This window comes from Sminthopsis crassicaudata, chromosome 1, assembly GCF_048593235.1.
Source record: "Sminthopsis crassicaudata isolate SCR6 chromosome 1, ASM4859323v1, whole genome shotgun sequence".
In the NCBI taxonomy this organism is placed as follows: domain Eukaryota; kingdom Metazoa; phylum Chordata; class Mammalia; order Dasyuromorphia; family Dasyuridae; genus Sminthopsis; species Sminthopsis crassicaudata.
The window spans coordinates 136,189,173-136,207,991 of record NC_133617.1 but is presented as its reverse complement, the minus strand read 5'-3'; the positions used below and the strand labels follow the sequence as shown (position 1 = coordinate 136,207,991).

Below are 18,819 nucleotides of genomic sequence, written 5' to 3'. Positions count from 1 at the left end.
GGTAATATTTGTCTCAGCCTATTGAAGCATACTTTGACAATTAATTGTCTCTAAGTTTCCAATTTTCTTTGTATATTCATTTTATGTTTTTGTTTTGCTTTGTTTTAAATCATTGTTGCCTAGATAGCCCTTCATCTTTGAATAGCTGCAAGGCTTAATAAGGAATTATATGATAGAATCCTCTCCTCTAAGAACTTTTCAAGTATCTAGAAGCCATAGCCACTTCCTTGTTTATAATATGAAGGTGTTAGACTAGTTGATCTCTAAATTTTGCTTATGAACGCTGACATTCTTTCATTGTGACTCAAAGATAATCTGCTATTGGCTTATAGGATAGGAAATTTACTATACATTTTATTGTTTTAGCAGAAATATCTTTGTAGATTTTATAGCATTATCCCATTAAAGTAAGATACTCCATGAGATTTATTCTTCTTTCTATCCACCTAAATTGCAAAAAGGTTGACTTCCTTATCTTACACTTGCCAAAGAAGGCTTCCAGGAATCTTGGGCAGTCACATATAGTTTCTTTATGACTACCTACAATTCTATAGCAGTTATCCTGCTCCTGTCTAAGCACTCCCTTACACAAATCACCCCTTCTTTGTTCCAGCTAAGTAGTACACTCTGATACTCTAGTATTATTCTACCCCTGGGCTGAATTTCTGGGGAAAATTACAATCTATTTGTACTCATTCTTCAGTTTTTAACATACTCCCATTGTAGCATCCTCTCCCACATAGTGATTGTGAATCTGAATCTAAGCTGCCATTTTTTAAACTCCACTCTATTGACTTCTTATCCTCCTCAAACCAGCCCTTATAATATCTCTTTTTAAAGTTATTCAGCCTTTCTACTGTGCATTCAGGAATGCCTGCTCCATAGGTATTCCATAAAGTAACTTTCATCTTAAACCTTCTCCTTTCCTAATCATTTCATCTTTTAGATCTGATTGAGATTTTTCTTCCTCCAAATAATGAAGTTTTTCTGGTCGTTTTTCTAGTATTGTTTGGACTTTCCTCTGTATTGCTCCATCCCCAAATTCACTGGACATGATAAAGTTGAATTATTCCTTGTTTCCCATTGCCACTTCCAGGATCTCCCTCTATCATCATCACTCAATAACTCTTCTACCTTTGAGATTCATTCAATCCACATTTTGTCTCAGAGAACCAATTTTTATTAAATATTTGTCTCTATACTTCTGATTATATTTGAAATTATATGAAAGATATGCAAGTTTTCATGTAACAATGTCACTGTCAATAGAGGTACAAATTCATTTTATTGCTCTTTTTGTTTATATTATTTTAGATAGCAGATGTGTGTGCATATATACATACATATATACACATATATACAATATTGTATTTCTCATTCTATTCCCTTCATCCTTTATCAGGAAATATATCTTCTCACATTCCTAAGTTTATTACTTTTATGGCATAGAAATAGTTCATCATATATTCATATATGTGTATATATGTGTACATATATATCTCCAGTTTTTCAGCCAACCCTCAATCACTATTAAACCATTTTTTCCAGTTTTTTGCTATCATAAAAAAGTGCTACTATGAAAACTGTGGTATATATGAGACCTTTCTGACTGTTTTTAACCTCCTTGGAGAATGGACCCAATAGAAGGACTATTAAATGATTTTCTCATGGTCAAATAGCAAGTATTACTAGGTGAATTTGAACTCAAGGTTCCTGATTCTAGATCTAGCATACTAAACCAATGATGTCAACCTCAAATAGAAATGGATCCCTACAGTGTGCATATTGACATAGAAAACATATCTTTACTTATCTCATATTGTATATGTAATTATTTTGTTACAATTTTCTAATTACATTTTAATAGTTTAGGTTCATTTTGAGTTTTAGCAGACAGAGATTTTGACATTTCTATCCTACACTACACTACTATGTGCTGGGATTATACTTTTAATATTTCCTCTTTTGGCTTCTCCCTCATTCCTTCCCTCCTCTCTCTCTCTCTCTCTCTCTCTCTCTCTCTCTCTCTCTCTCTCTCTCTCTCTCTCTCTCTCTCTCTCTCTTACTGTCCCTCCCACTTTTACTTTCTCTCCCCTCTTATTTTCAGATGGGTAATACTAAAATTCATAGTTATGATTAGATTGTATCTATGCTTGTCTTATTTATTCTTTTTCTTTCCTCTACTTAAGTTGCCAGCCATACCAATCTACTTAATTTTTATTCTTTTAATTTTTTTTAAAAGGACTTGAACTGATCACTGAATTTATTTTAAGGATTTTGCCACTATGTGTCATTTTGAATATATTCCCCAGCACACTGAGAATCAAGCCTACTGTTTTATGAAGGGTATATTTTGGTATACTTAATCTATTTTCCTTCCTTTGAAATGACTAATAAAATATATTTTTATAAATTTCTACTCTGCTGATTTAGGAGGGTTAATTTTAATTGGTCTTGGTCTTGATATTTACCATCTAATGTGTGCATTTGAAATAAAATTTTTAAATGTCAGTCTTAAAGTAAAAGATATCAATATATCCATATTCTAAAATTATATATTAAGTTTATTCTTTTCAGGGGGAAATAAGATAGAAAAATCACATCATAGTATAATAGAATTGTAAGTACTAATTCTTTCTTTTAAAAGATTAGAAAAAGAAAGCATTTCCTTGAACACAGATATAACACAATTGTGATGCTCTAGACTGAAGAGGTATTAAACTCTTGGCCTAGAGGCTATAAGAAGCTTGCAAACCTTCTGAGTATAGCCCAAATCACATTAAAATGAAATTGGGAAATGTTTAACAAAAAGAAAAAATACAATACAAAATAGATAATATTAATTTTTAAAGTCAATATGGAGCCCACAGGGTTGTTTCTATTTTAATTTCAATACTAATAGTTTAGGCAAGCTATTCCAAAGTACTAGTTATCTCACACTAGTCATTCTTTGGGTTCCAATTCTGTTTTTTGTGTTTCTAATGAAATAGAGGTAAAATACTGAATGGTATAATGAATGTGCTTTTGCCAATTACAAAATTACTGGCCTGGGCTTATGATAAATTGCTTAACTTTTATAGATAAAAATTATTATTTTTGGACAATAAGCATAACTTAAGTAGTCTGTGTCCTGAAGTATATAATTCATCTCTGGGGGAGAACAGTTTGTTCCAGGTAAGTTGTTTGCTTTTTGTTGAATCAGGACTAATTTTGCTATTTCAAACATCATACTAGAATAGATAGTATATGAGCCAGCAAAATGTGCGATTATAGTGAAAGAAAAGCTTGAACTGATGTAGTTAAAAAGACACTTGTTTTGATGAATTAATTCATCCATGAGAGTTCCCTCACTTGTTTACTTCCAGGCACTGTTGAATAGGCATTTATGAACACTATATACTGGCAAAGCAAATCATATGAAAAGTGGATACATTTATTGTCAACAGTATTTGTGGCTGACAAGAATATTTGTTCAGCACAAAAAGATGTTCCTTTAACAGAAAAATTTCTTAGGGCTATTTTTGCTTTTGAAAATGTGTACATTGTAAAATTTTTGAGTAGGATATTTGTCTTTTATTTTTCACAATATTTTGCATCATTTTATCTAATTATTTATGTGTGTAAACCAATTTTTATATCACAAGATTTTTTCATCTTTGATTTTTCTGGACAATTATATGATTTATGACATTATAATATGTGTAAAGAAAAAAGTATTAATGTGTAAATTGTGTAGTGTTTCTTTACACATGAATAATATATACCACAATTTGTTAAAATGTCACAAAGCCATGGCTAAATGTTTGTTAGTAGCATCAGAACAAAAAACTTTAAAAGAAAATGCTCTGCCTAGAGAAGGTGATAAGAGAATGTTTAAATGAATTTAAGACTGAATGAATCTCTGCTATATTACATATAATATAGTCTCAAAAGGAAATTTTCATCTTCTTTTGAAAATCAATTGTCTAAACAATAAAATAGGCTATTTTTGTAATATAACATACAGATAATCATTGGAAGAATGAGGAAGAACTATCATTTGTAATTTCCTTTCCAATGTATTTAATCCAATAACATTTTATAAATCTAAATTGTTTCTTGTGATAGAACCTAGAATCTGTGCCCAGAGGATATTGATAGATTACAATTGAAAGGAATTTTAAAAGTCCTCTAGTACAAACTGGTTATTTTCCAGATAAGGAACATTAACTTCATGGAACTTAAAAGACTTGCTAAAATCACCCCAAAACCCTTGTACCCCAAATACTCTGGTTACAGAATTGGGCTTGCTCTTACCAAAGCCCCATACTGGTATGTAAGAGTCTTTACTAGCTCATAAACCTATGTTCCTATTTCTTCCAAGTTAGAGCTATCAGTCTGTCTCTAATTTCTTTCTCAAAATCACAAGTGCAGTGAGTATTGAGTTTTTCAGACTTAAGTCCTATAATCCTATCCTTTTTTCCTTATCTAAAGTCTTCTAGTTTTGCTTCATTGGGTTGTCTGGAAATTAAGGATTTTTATCATTATTTTCTTTATCTGAATAATTGGGATATTTGGAGATTTGAAAAAAATTATATATATACACATATATAACTTTTTGGTGGCAAAACCAAATTGATATAAATATTTCAGCACTATTCTATCACACAATTATTGAACCACAGAATCTCAGAGTTGGGTTCTCAGGTATCACCTAATTAAAATTTTATTCCATTAGACTAAGTACTTTTCTTGTGAAAATTGAATGAGTATCTATGGATACTTTGTCTATAAAATTCTTTGTTATAGGGTAATTGTCTGAGGCCATATTTAAATTCAAGTCTTCCAGATTCCTAGCCTAGAACTCTATCTGGAAGACTGACCCTGGAAGGAAAACAGATAAATTAAAAGGCTATTGCATGAGTCCAGGTGAGAAGGGATTAGGGCCTAAAATTGAAGGTTGATAGTTTTGAGTGGAGAGAAGGGAAATAGGGCTAAAATGAAACAAAATGATACAAAAAAAAAAAAAAAAAAAAAAAAAAAAAAAGGCAAAAGACAGTCCCTATCCTCAAAGAGCTTATAATCAAATGATGGAGACAACATGCAAACAAATATATACAAAGCAGACTCTCTCTCTCTTTATCTGTGTGTGTGTGTGTGTGTGTGTGTGTATGTATGTGTGAATAAATAGAAAATAATTAACAGAGGAAAGGAACTGGAATTAAGAGGAGCTTGCTTTATTTTGACTCATACACATGTGATCACATCATGAATTTATTGTAATCTGTATTGCATATAAGCCAATCTATTCTGTTGTAAATCTTCCTTTTTATGTACATATATTTTGAAAAGATTGCATAAGCATGCAATACTTTTTTTAAAAAATATATATCTTTTTCCTTAGGGAAAAAAAGAGAGCTTAGTAATATTTGGAACTTAGAGAAAGCTAGGGAAGGCACTAGAAGGAGTTGAGGAGAAATAATCTAGGCATGGGGAAAATTTTCTGGAGCTGAGAGATGAAGTTTCTTGTTCATGGACTCTATAGTTCTGTTTCTGTGCCAAATTCATTCATTACACATATATGTACTTCAATACCTATATTGTGAAATGCATATTCAGGCAAGTAGATAATAAGTTGAAATGTGCTGCAAAATATAAATCAATGAAGAATTTCCTGAAATTTGTAAATGTACTAATTAGCATTGCTGGAAACATGCTTATATAGTACTGAGTTATTTCTTGGGATATGGGTATAATTTAAAATCATAACTATTTTTCCTCTAATATACTGTTTAAAAGATTTGTGTGAATTTGGAAGTCTACTAAAATACTTATAGAAGATGGATATTAGCACGTTTTTACTTCTATATGTCAATGGTATACTTAATTACAGACTATAAGACTACCAAGAATTTCATGACTTTTGCCCTCCTTAAATGAGAGATAGAATTATGGATGAAAACAAATAATGTCTTTAAAAGACATGATTTCAGTAACAATTCTTTTTTGTGTCATAAATTAAAAGCTATCGGATTCTTTAGTATATGTGTGTGTGTACATATATATGTACACACACACATATACTAAAGAATACATATATATGTATGTATGTATACTATTCTTTTAAAAGATGGTTAGAAATAAACCGATATTTTGTAAATTCTTGCTATTAATATGACTTTTCATCTTTCATTTAATGGCAAGGTTAGTTCAAACCATATCTTTTGAGAACAAAGATGAAAACCCTTACAACAGTGTGAGAATAATGCTGAAACTTTGTGATAGAAGTATATTATTTTGCAAACTAAAATTCTGAATTTCTGTTTTTAGTTTATGTTGTTCAGAGTTTCTTTTCATTCATTGCTTTTTCTGATAACCAAAGTACATTTTATTTCTAGGTTTTCTTTTACAGCTTCCCTGTTCTGTTCAGCAGCATGCTTAGAAAATTATGTGATGAGTTGTGACAGTTCTCTGATTTGTAAAATTAATCTCTCATGATACTGGCTATGTGACATTATTTTAGTTAAAACAGCAGAACTTAAACTGTTTTATTTCTACTTTGGTATTGATGTCTTAACTGCTGTTGAGCTACATACAGAATGTTCCAATGTATGATAGCCCATTTTCAACTATTTTTAATAATAAAGTGTGACTTCTATTTTTGTAGCTTCAGTAAGTATATTTCATTTAAATAATAATCAAATACAACATATTTGACCAAATGTATTCCTAAATATTTAGTTAATGGAATAGAATATATTTATTTATATTCTGTTCTAATGCCTGTAACAGTACTTTGCATGTAGTAAATACTTGATAAATGTTTCTTTAATTGAATTGAGATGAATTGCTAGGCTAGTAAAACTTTTATAATTTGAATCATTGAACAATTTGTTTTAAAATATTCTAATAGGAATAGTTTCATTGACATTATTTTTCAATAGTTGTTATTATCTTTTGTGTGCAAAGAGGACCAAAATAACATCATTAGGTTGAGGTCAAAGTCCAGTATGTCTGAATGTGGCTGATCAGCCCAATATGAGCCTAGAAGACTCTACCATAGGTTGGGCAAAAATAGTCTTTGTAAATATTACATGAGAATTCATTATAGGGTTTTACAAACAAAGATAAGAGTCAGAAATATCCAAGTCTTGAAAATGTAATGTCTATATGTATATATTATGTTTATTTCTTGTGTACATTCGCACATATGAGAGGAATTATAAGTTGAGTAAAGTTTAATATCTGAAATGGACCTGAAAGTAGGTCTATGTACAAAGCTAAAGATATGTCAGAAATGGGCAGCAATGTGTTCATTGTTTCATAGGATTTAGAAGTGGGACAATTGAGATTATAATAACTGTTTTATTCCCCTACAATGGTAATTTCATGTACTTGTGTGTTTGTGCTGGTTCTGTTGCATGCTCCTTCTATGTAAGTTGCTGCAAGGAAAAAACAAGTGTTTATTTAAGTATATGACTATGTACCTATTTTGGACAGCTAGGTTATACAGTGGCTAGAATGCTGGGCCTGAAATTAGAAAGACTCATTTTTCTGAATTCAAATATTGCCTTAGACACTAGCTATGTGATCTTGGACATATCTATCCCTTTGCCTATTTGTCTTATTTTCCTCATTTATAAAATAAACTGGAGAAGAGAATGCCAAACCACTTCAGTAAGTTTGTCAAGAAAATCTCCAATGGGGTCACAAAGAGTCTTACATGACTAAAACAAGTGAACCCAACTATTATATTAAGTGCCAGCAGTTATGTTAAGTGCTGGGGATACAAATACAAATAGAAGGAAAGATGGTGCTAGCTCTTCTTGAAGCTTACATTCTAATCAAGGTATACAGCATTTAAAAAAATGCAAGAAGCAAAGTAAGAGCAGCTGGGAAAAGAAGGAATAGAGGCATGGTATTGAAGATGGAACAAAGACTAGAGAAATTTAAGCCAAACCTTGGAGCAATGTTCTTTCTGACTAATGTTCATCCTGCCACTTTTAATTTTCTTGACTTATCAGTGAGTCGGAGAGGGGAAGCAAAGAATTTGAAACTGAAAAAAAAACACTAAAATTCAATAAAAATAAAATATATAAATTCAAAATGTAATTTTTGAAGTTGTCCTAGTTGTCTATGTTTCCTTCTGGCCTTTGTGCTGTACTGTGAAAATCACTCTAAAAAGTTTCAATGTTCTTTTCTTTCTAGTCTCTTTACTACTTTTTAAATTTTGTAACCCTACTGCTAGCATCTCTCTTCCCTACTCCCTTGAGGATATCGTCTATTGAGAAAAACAAAACAAAACAAAACTCTACTAGCAAATATGCCACCAAAAATGTCTGTTTAGCTATAGATGACAATATGTCTTGGCATCTTGAGACCATCACAACTCTGTTGGGATATAGGTAACATGCTTCATCATTGGTTTTCTAAAATCATGACTGATCATTTTATTAACCAAATTTCTCAATTTCCTTTTCTCTACAACTTTATCATTATTATTATATACAATTCTTGTAATTCTGCTTATCTCACTGTGAATTAATTCACACAAATCACCCTATTTCTCTGAATATGTCCCCTTTTTGTTGTATCTTACAGTGTAATAATCTTTATATACCATCATTACTTTCAAATACCATATTCCTTAAATTCCTTAAATTATTAGTTTCTAATTCTTTGCTATACCAAAAAGCTGTGATAAATATCCTTGTCCTCTTTCTTTGAAGACTTTGACTTATAAACCTCATAATAGATTTGCTGGGTCAAAAGGTGCACACAGTTTAACCACTGTGAGGAAAAGTTCCATATTGATTTCCAGAGTGGCTGGGCCAATTCACAACTTTACCACCAAGGGATTACCTAGTGCCCATTTTGTTTTGTTTTGTTTTGAAACTGGTTCTCCTTATTTCACCCACATTGGAATTTCAATGGCCATTCATGGGTCTGAATCTACAGGTGGTCATTAAAGAAGCAGATTAATGCTATACTGTAGCATAGATCTCCATCCTCAAAGAATACACCAGATACATACAGCCTTCTGAGTAGCAGGGACCACAAACAAGACATTATCATGCCTCTCTAATGTGCCTATTTTTCTGCAGCCTTTCCAACAGTTGTTATTTTTTCTTTTTTAATCATATTTGTAAATCTAATTGACTGTTATTTGAAAACTTAGAATTGTTTCAATTTGCATTTCTCAAATTATTAGTGATTTGGAGCCTTTTCCCCCCATATGGTTGTTGATAACTTGGATTTCTTTCTTTGAGAACTACCTGTTTTGTCTCCTTTGACCATTTTTGCAACATATTAACAGTAAACTATTAACTAAATAAGCCTAATATGATATGTAATAAGTTTTAGTAGTTTTAACAAAAAGTTGTGTGATTGTCTTCAGGGAAATATATCACAGGGAAAAAATTAGGGCGTCTCATTTAGGAAGAGAGAGGAATAGCAGATGGTTAGTCTATATGCTTCAGTGATATTCATACAAAGTAAAGTGAAAATGAGAAAAGCCACTAGCATATTAATTATACTCCTTTTTGCAGTTAGGCTGGGAGGAAGTCAGAGATGGGTGTTAGATATAGATAGGTAAGCATGGATGGCCTTTGATCTGCTTCAGTGGAGAGAAGTACCCATTTATGAGATTTCCTGTAATATTTGATGTAAGTAAAAGTTATGATAGGATGTCAATAACTGGGTCCATCTTTAGAAGGCAGCAATTGTCAAAGAAAGTAGACCTGAACCAAATGAATAAATATGAAATATGATAGGGAATGCAGTGACTGAAGACTCTCCAGACTCTCTGGTCTTTAATGGAATAAAATCCCAAACTTGGAAGATACCAGGAATTTAGACCAATCTTCTCAGGTCTCTTCGGATCAAGTATCCATTAAAGTTAATTTGATCTCTTAAATAATACTAAGGGAAGATATCTAGGCACTACTTTAGTCTCGGTATATAAAAACTAGGAATCACACATGTGATATGGATACAGTGTTCTAATTCTGCTAACTTCACTTAGCATCAGTTCATGTAAGTTATTCTAGGTGTTTCTGAAATCTGCCTGCTGATCATTTCTTATAGAACAATAGTATTTCATTACATTCAAATACCATTATTTGTTCAGCTTTTTTGCAATTGAGAAGCAATTTCCAATTCTTGGCCACCACAAAGAGAGGTTCCATAAATATTTTTGTACATATGGGTTCTTTTCCCTTTCTTAATGCTCTTTCTGGAATACAGACCTAGAAGTGATATTGCTAAATCAAAGTGTTTGCACAGTTTTGTTTGGGCAGATTATGTTGAAAGTGAAACAATTGTTGGACTTGTTTAATGTCTTTTTTGTCTATTTGTAAACAAATATATCATGCATGTGGATTTATTTTCCATTCCCATTCTGCAGTTTTGTAAATAAAGCAATAGAGAAAGAACTATGATCAAAAATGAAGATTGAACCACAGTAAATACTACTAAACAGAGAATTGTACCTGTAGAACATTGAGCCAGGAAAAACACCCGGGAATTAATTGGCAGAGATGTATCTGTAATTTCAATTTTCAGTTTAAATATCTATCAAACAGAGATTTTACTTTAACTGGAGTATATACTAAAATTGATTTCCTTTCATTTTTAATTACATGGAGTGACTAGGCATTTCTATATGGAGTGATTAAGAGAATTTCTGAGAAACACTGAGAACTTACATTTTTAAAAATTTGAACTGATTTTTCTGTGGGAAATAGTGTTGTGCATATTCTGTATATGAGCCAGGCTTAGCATTTCCACATTAGGATGTGACATAAAGGGAGCTTCTCACATAGCAAGATTAGACGAATCTATTTTGAGTTGTCTTAGGAAAAAAAAAAGTAGAATATTATCATTTATTTTATATGAGGAAATTTTACGTCGTTACATAATACCAGAATGTACTTTTATGTTTAATATATAGTGTTGAAGCAGTCAAGTCATGATTAATTGCTTAGTTTTATTCCCTTGTTAGCTCAACTATAGAGAATCCAAATTATTTATGTTAGTAAATACACTGAGCAAGAAACAGAGGTACTTTTAGGAAACAAGATATATAGTCTGTGTGACATTTGATCTGAGCCTATATAACCTGCAAATTTACATACTGTTGCTTCTTGCAAAATTTGTTACAAAACATTATTTTATTTCAAAAAGAGGATTTGCTATTTGATTCTACTAGGAAATAACTACTTACATAGTATCCTTACATTTTCATAACTCCAGTGTGCTTCTTAGAAATGCTTTGCATTCTGTGAAGATGAAACATTGAATATCTTTCTCTATAATAAAATGCTATTTCATTTAAAATATACATTAAAATTAGCTGGCAATTTTTTTCTTTGACTATTAATGATTGCAGCACCATGCGAAGGCTATCTCTAGTTGTCCTGTTCTATATCTTACCACTGGGCACAGACAGCTCCAGAGGAGAAAAATGAGCCTAGTGACTTTGCACAGCCCTCCCTCACTTAAGTCCAATTTACTTGCAAGTCATAGCATCACTTCTCTGATATTGATTTCCTCTTCAAGATTGAAAGACAAGCTAATGTGTCTGTGAGATCATAAAAAAAGGAAAAAGGATCCACATGGCCAAAAGTGTTTATAGTAGCTCTTTTTGTGGTGGCAAGGAAGTGAAAATTGAAGGAATTGCCCATCATTTGGGGAGTGGCTGCATAAGTTGTGGTATTTGGATTTAATGGAATACTATTGTCCTATAATATAAGCATGCTGATTTCAGAAAAGCCTAGAAAGGCTTAATTCATCTAATGCTCAGAGAAGTGAGCAGAACAGGAGAATTGTACATAGTAATAACAAGATTGTATGATGATCAACTATGACAGACTTAGCTCTTCTCAGCAATAGAGTGATCCATTAGAATTACAATAGACTTATGGTGGGAAATGCCAACCATATCCAGAGCTAGTATTATGGAGACTGAATATAGATTGAAGCATATTATTTTCACTATTTTTTGTTTTTCATTTTCCGTAGTTTTCCCCTTTGTCTTGATTTTTCTTTTACAACATGATTAATATGGAAATATCTTTAAAATGAGTGTACAAATATAACCTATTCCTGTCTTGGAGAGGTAGGAACAAAAGTTCAGAGGGAGAAAAATTCAAAATATTACACACATGAATGTTGCAAACTATCCTTACATGTAATTGGGAAAAAATAAAATACTATTTAAAAAGGGCAGGGAGAAGGAAGTTCAAACAACAATCTGTAAGTAGGACAAGACCCAACTGGTCACTTTCCCTTTGGGCAGTGTAGCTTCTTCTTTTCCTTTTCTTTACCTTTCCTTTTGTCCTCATACAATATAATAATCTTACTTGTGGGTGCTTTGCCAAAGCTGAAATCTCACAGGATATCTTAAGATTGACAGGCTGGATTTCTTTCTTAAGGACAAAGCCTTAAAGTCAAATCAGTCTGATACTGACTGGCTACCCAAGCCCCACCTGGTCATTGTTTAGGCCTGATGGCTCATAGCGAATGTATATAGTAACTGTTTCTACTTTCGGTCAGAAATCCTGGGAGTCTTCTCCTTCCAGATTGATGTTTTTGACTAAGTAGAAGAGACCATTCTTGGCCTCATTTCTTACCTATCCCTAATCACTGAATCATATATAGTCCCAGTTAAATTGAGATCTGGAAAAAAAATCTTCACTTAAAAAGGCCAAGTTGGGGCAGCTAGGTGGTACAGTAGATAAAGCACCAGCCCTGAAGTCAGGAGGACCTAAGTTCAAATCTGATCTCAGATACTTAACACTTCCTATCTCAGATAGCTGTGTGACCCTGGGTAAGTCACTTAACCCCAATTGGTTCAGGAAAAAAAAAAAAAAAAGGCCACGTTCTCTCAATGTATTCAGGATTACTTCCAGTTGTATTGGTCTATATCAGGCCACTGGAACCAGATGGCTCCAGAGGAGAAAGTGAGGCTGGTAACTTTCCCTCACTTAAATCCATTTTACTTACAAGTCATAGCATACTGTAGTCCTCTTCAAGAATGAAGGACAAACAACATCGACAGAAATAATATTGAACAACTGAAATTTATTCATTAGGAGGTCAGATGTGTATTTTCAGAAAAGCATTTATAACTTGATATTTATTCCTCATCAGTATTCTCATCATCCACTGCCCCTTTGATTTGAAGGCTAGGGAAGGGAGAGGGAAGCAAAAAATTCTTCCCAAAGTCCTCATTTTAAAAGATTCTCAGACTAGCCATCTCTTCATTTTCTAGCTTGAAATCTCACCCCCACTCTCCTTTCCCCTTTTGAAAGTTATATTCTGTCTTTACATTGTTCCTTGAGGGAAGAAACTGTCTTTCTCATATATACATATACATACATATATATGTATGTATGTATACATATATATGTATATATATGTAGGTAGGTAGGTAGGTATATCCAGAGCTTAGCATAGTGTCTTACATTTGGGGTACTCAATAAATGTATTCCTCTCTTCCTGATTGGGAAGGGGTGATATTTGAGGCAGGGAATCCAATTATTGGTTTATTGAAGTTATCTTGAAATAAAAGCCCAAATTAGGGAAGTGACTATGTTCATACAGAGGAAAGCTATTATGAAGCAGAATGGCAAGAATGAGTGACTGATTGAATCAATGGAGTAAGTATAAGAAACGGAGTATAATGTGAACCTGGATGGCTGGGATTTTGGCAGAAATTAGGATTTTGTATTTTTACCCTCCATTATAAGAAAGATCAGGGAGGTTGTGGATAAAATAATGAGTTCTGTTTTGAACATGCTGAATTTGAGAAACTAATGGGGCATCCGGTTTGAAATATCAAGTAGGTGGTATGTGAATGTGCAGATCAAGAAAGAAACTAGGGCTAGACATATCGATCTAGAAATGATTACCCTAAAAATGATCATTGAACTTTAAGAAACTGATGAGATCATCATAAAAGCCAATGTAGAGAGAAAAGAGAAGCCAGCCTAGAACAGTCTTTGGGACATTCACAGTTATTGAGCATGAAATAATAAGAAGATGCAACAAAGGAGACTAAGGAACGGTTAGAAAGATAGAAGAACCAAGAGTTACATAAAACCAGAGAGAAGAGAATAACAATGAGAAAAAGTTATTGCCCTGGTTAAAAGCTAGGTAGGTATTGTTATCATCGTTATTTTACAGATGAGGAAATTCAGTGATCAAGGTCTCACAGCTCGTAAGTGTCTAACATCATGTTGAAGTTAGGTCTTCTGCCTCCAGACCCAATGTTCCATCTATTGCACTAATAGAAAAAAATAGGACTTATTTTCAATACTTTTTTTCAAGGAGTTTAACTAAGAAGGCAGTTATAGAATGATAACTCTTAGGGACGGGAAGCTATAATAATAAAGAGGCAAAGGTATATTTATAGGCAGCAAGGTAGGAAATGATATTTTCCTTTTTTCCAAAATTTGAAAATAATCTAAAATTTTAACACTAATAATAAACCCCTCCATTACTATTTTGTAACCATAAACAGGGTATCCCAAAAATCTTAGAGCAGTTTTAAGTTTTAATAATTTCAGAAGCAAAAATGCTAAAACCATAAAATAGAATATTGATTAAAACTTTAAGGAATATTTATTTAGGTGGCAAAGTAGAACACTCTCTCTGGTGTAAAGAGGATCTGACTTCAAATCCAGTTTCAGACACTTGACACTATTTGTGTGATCCTGGACAAGTCATTTAACTTAAAAACATTATTATGAGAAGAATCCCATAGATTTTTTAAAAAAAAAGACTTTTGAGATGTTATTGATTAAAATTCACCATAACTACTGTCTCATGCTGTATATTGCCATGATAGATGTTTGTACCTTGTAAAAACTTTTATCTTCTACTTAGTAACTGAAAGAATTAAATTTGTAATTCTATCTGTAAGATTATCGAAAGAGCTCAGTTTTGATTCAAATATAACAGTTTTGGCATGTCTGAAGAGGAAAAAAAGAAAGCCTCGTAGAGGTGGCCAAGATGACAAGCAAGAATATCTCCTCTACCAATCCATCAATCTGAGAAAATGTCATGAAGAAAGTTTTATACAGAGAAGAAATAATGATAGTATGCCCCATGTTTTTAAAATCAACATTTTAAAGTTATTATTCAAAATTTACAAAATTAAACAAAGATAATAGAACTATGAATAATTAAGCTTTAAAATGATTTTTAAATACAAATTTTAATTACTTCAAAAGTTATTAAAATTAAAACTGAATTAATATTTTGGTACACTATTGTATTCTTGGGATCAGTAAATCACTGATGAAAATATATAGAATTTAGAAATTTTATCTCTCAAAAAATGCTTATTTTTTCTGGAAGCTGGTTTATCTTATTTTGTTCAGAAGCAAAACCAAAAGATTGTTTTCTAAATTAAAAACAAACAAACAAACAAACATAGCATTTGGATTTAAAATGACCAGATTTAGGAACTGGGTCTACTGAAAAGGAAATCTAAACTTAGTTTTTACTGTATCTTACAAATGGTAGTTTCAAAAGAGTCTCTATTAATTACAAAGGACAAAGTTAGACTAGTCATGGAATTTGTCCCCTTTTGAGTTTTTCTTAACTTTTTTCTTCTTTGTTCACACACATTGTTTTGATCTTTAGTATTATTTCACAATTCTGTTCAAACCCTATATTCTAGACCTATTATTAAATCCATTTGTACTTATCTGTAGACAGCCTAAGAAAAAGGCAAATTTTTTGTTGATTTTCTTTTTTAAAAAATGAAAACTTATCTTTTAACCTTTTATTTTTTATCATGCTTTCATAATGTTTTATCTGACTTCAGCTTTCTTAAAAGTTTATAAAATGATCAAGAGAAGGGACTCTAATTTAATCCTGAGAGGTAGGAATGATTATTACACACATTTTACTGATGAGAAAACTGAAGTTAACAGATAGTAAATAATTTGTCTAGTGTTGCACACCTAGTAATGTGATATGAGACTGGATTTGAACTCAGATCTTCCTAACTCCAGGCCCAATTATCTGTTTACTTTGCCACCTAAATCAGAACGTAAAGTGTAATATTTTACTTTCATTTTTTAAATCTAATGAGGAAAAGTTAAAAAGATACTTCAAAACAATTTCAACTAAATTAAAACAATTTCAATCACAAATACTTAAAATTTATTTTTGGCTACATTGTCAAAAAAAATAGGATTAGGAGAGAAAATTATATTGGCAGTCTATTTTAGGTCAGATTTAATTACAAAGGTCTATTACATCATTTTGTAAATATAAATTTGAAAAATTAATTCAAATCAAAATATTCAAATTTAAATACAATTTGTTATAGCAATGAATAAGTTGTAGGTTTTGTCAGAGTTTAAGTTTAGTTGGGAATACAATGAATGTTTCCTTAAGAATTTATATTCATCACAGAATTATTTATAGCTTAACTGTGATGCATCACAATAACAACTGGGGGAAAAAAAAAAAAGCTAATGAAGAATTATTTAAAAGACCTTCCTACTAAAACAGTACTCTTTTGCTTCACAAGAGCAAAAAAGTTCTTAATTGTTTTGTGCATTATGGACTTCAGGTCTTATAGACCTGATAAGTCTATGGGACCTTTCTCATAATAATGTTTTTAAATGAGTAAAATATAATAATAGCATTATAAAAAGTTTTCATTGAAACACAGCTGGATACATGCCTAGGACTCTGGTTCAAATCCTGCTTCCAACAGTTTACTACTTGTCTGACTTTATCTAAGTCACTTAAACTCCTCAGGCCACTATTTCTTTATCAATAAAAAATAAAAATCGAGGGGATCTACAAGTCTAAGCAGGTAGGATAGGTAAAGATTTAACTTTTCTCTTTACTCTCTTCATTTCACTTACTCAGGTGATGGTTCTATTTTAAAACAGAAAAAACAAAACTAACTAACCAACCAACCCACTATGATTTCTGAAGTAAGTGAATAGGTTGTTCCCTCCTGCATATTCTTCACAAATTTTTTCCTTTTGTGTTTTCACTTGATGATTTCATCAGCTCCCATGCATTTAATTATTATGACAGTGCTGGTTATTCTCCATTTCTCTTTTCTGTCCTTGCCCTCTCTGCTGACCTTTAGTCTCACATCTCCATCTCATCTCAAACTGGATGTCCATCCCATAGTAGAAATTTTAACCTCAACATATCCAAAACAGAATCATTTATTTTCCAAAAAAACTTTTCCTCTTCCTAACTTCCATCCTCTCAGTCATCCAGGTTCAAAGCTTAGGTGTCATCCTTGACACTTTAGTCTCTTATCTCCCATGCTCAAAGCCTTTCAATTTTATTTTTTTTTAAATCTCTCAAATAAATACCCAGATTCTCTCCTCTGATACCAGCGCCTTGATGAGGGTCCTTATTGTCTTATGGCTAGACTCATTCATTGTCCACTCAGTTTTCAAAGTGGTTTTAAAGAACAAGTTTGAACTATGTCATTTCCCTACCACTTAAGAAGCTAAGTGGTACAGAGAATAGAGTGCTAGACTTGGAATCTCAAAAACCTGAGTTCAAATCGTATTTCCTCCAAAACCTGAGTTCAAATCTTGTTTCAGATACTCACTAGCTGTATGAACCTGGGCAAATCATGTAAACTCTGTCTGCTTCAGCTTCTTTATCTGTAAAATGGAGATAATAATAGCACTCACTTTCCAGTTTTGTTGTAAGGGTAAAATGAGAATATTTGAAAGTATTTGTAAACCTTAAAATTTTCTATTATAACTAAAGTTTGTGTCATGTCTTATTTTATGAAAGTTGAAGTCAGATAAAAAACTATGAAGGTATAATACAAATTTTCTTTATGATAGAAACCTTTCCTTACATATTATCATTATGTAAGGAAAGGTTTCTATCATAAAGAAAATTTGTTATCATTATTTGTTATTATCATTATTATTATTGAACAAATTTCCATGGCTTCTTATCACCTCTAGGATATAAAATTCTCCATTAGGTATTGAAAAATTCTTTGTAACCTGCTCCCCCTCACCCACTTCTCCAATCTTCTTGTATCTTTTTAACATGATAGAAAACATATCTCCCCATTTACCTTGCCATCCAGGATCTTCTTGCTTTTCCTTTCACAAGAAACTCAATTTCCTGACTGTAGACATTTTCCCTGGAAATTTCCTGGTCCTCCTTTAATTCTAATCCTTTCCCTCTGTTGATTATCTGCAATATATTATGTGAAAGGCTAGATTATATAGTTGTTTATATATTGTCTCCCCCCACCAGACTATGAACTTTAAGAAAGCATTATTTTCTGCCTCTTTTTGTGTATCTAGTATTCAGCCTATATCTGATAAATAATAGGTGCTTAAAAAGTTTATTGACTGACTGATGTAGTCATCCTGTCCTTGAAGGAATGTTGTATATTTCCAGTGCTTATCCCTCAAAAAAAAAATTTTGCTATAAGAGTCTTGCTAGAGATCTGTTAATTTTGAAAATATATCACTAGTTGAGTCTTTCCAATTCTTCTGTGTTGAGCTCATCTTCTTTTAGTCTGTGCATTTTTAATGATATCCTTTCTTCTACTCTTTATTTTTAATTCTGTTGTAATGTGGTTATACATTACCATCCACTTTTCAATAATCATCCGGGTGATTTTCAGTTTTAATTGTTTGGAACCTACAGTGTTGTACTACAAATAGTCTGTAGCTGAGATCAGAATTGTAAGGGAGGAGGAAAGGGGATAGATTGCCTTTGAAGAATTAAAACAAAATTCTTCCCAAAACAGAGAAATGAATTTTTACTATTTTTTTTCTTCTGGGAGTGTTGTGTAGCTTCAAATCCTGAAAT

The 18,819-nt window shown here is 32.0% G+C and overlaps 1 protein-coding gene across 48 annotated transcripts in view; it reads left to right on the top strand.

Annotated features, from left to right (window-relative positions):
- RIMS2 (regulating synaptic membrane exocytosis 2) overlaps positions 1-18,819 on the top strand; it is a 780,681-nt gene that overhangs the window by 727,750 nt on the left and 34,112 nt on the right. The window lies entirely within an intron of this gene.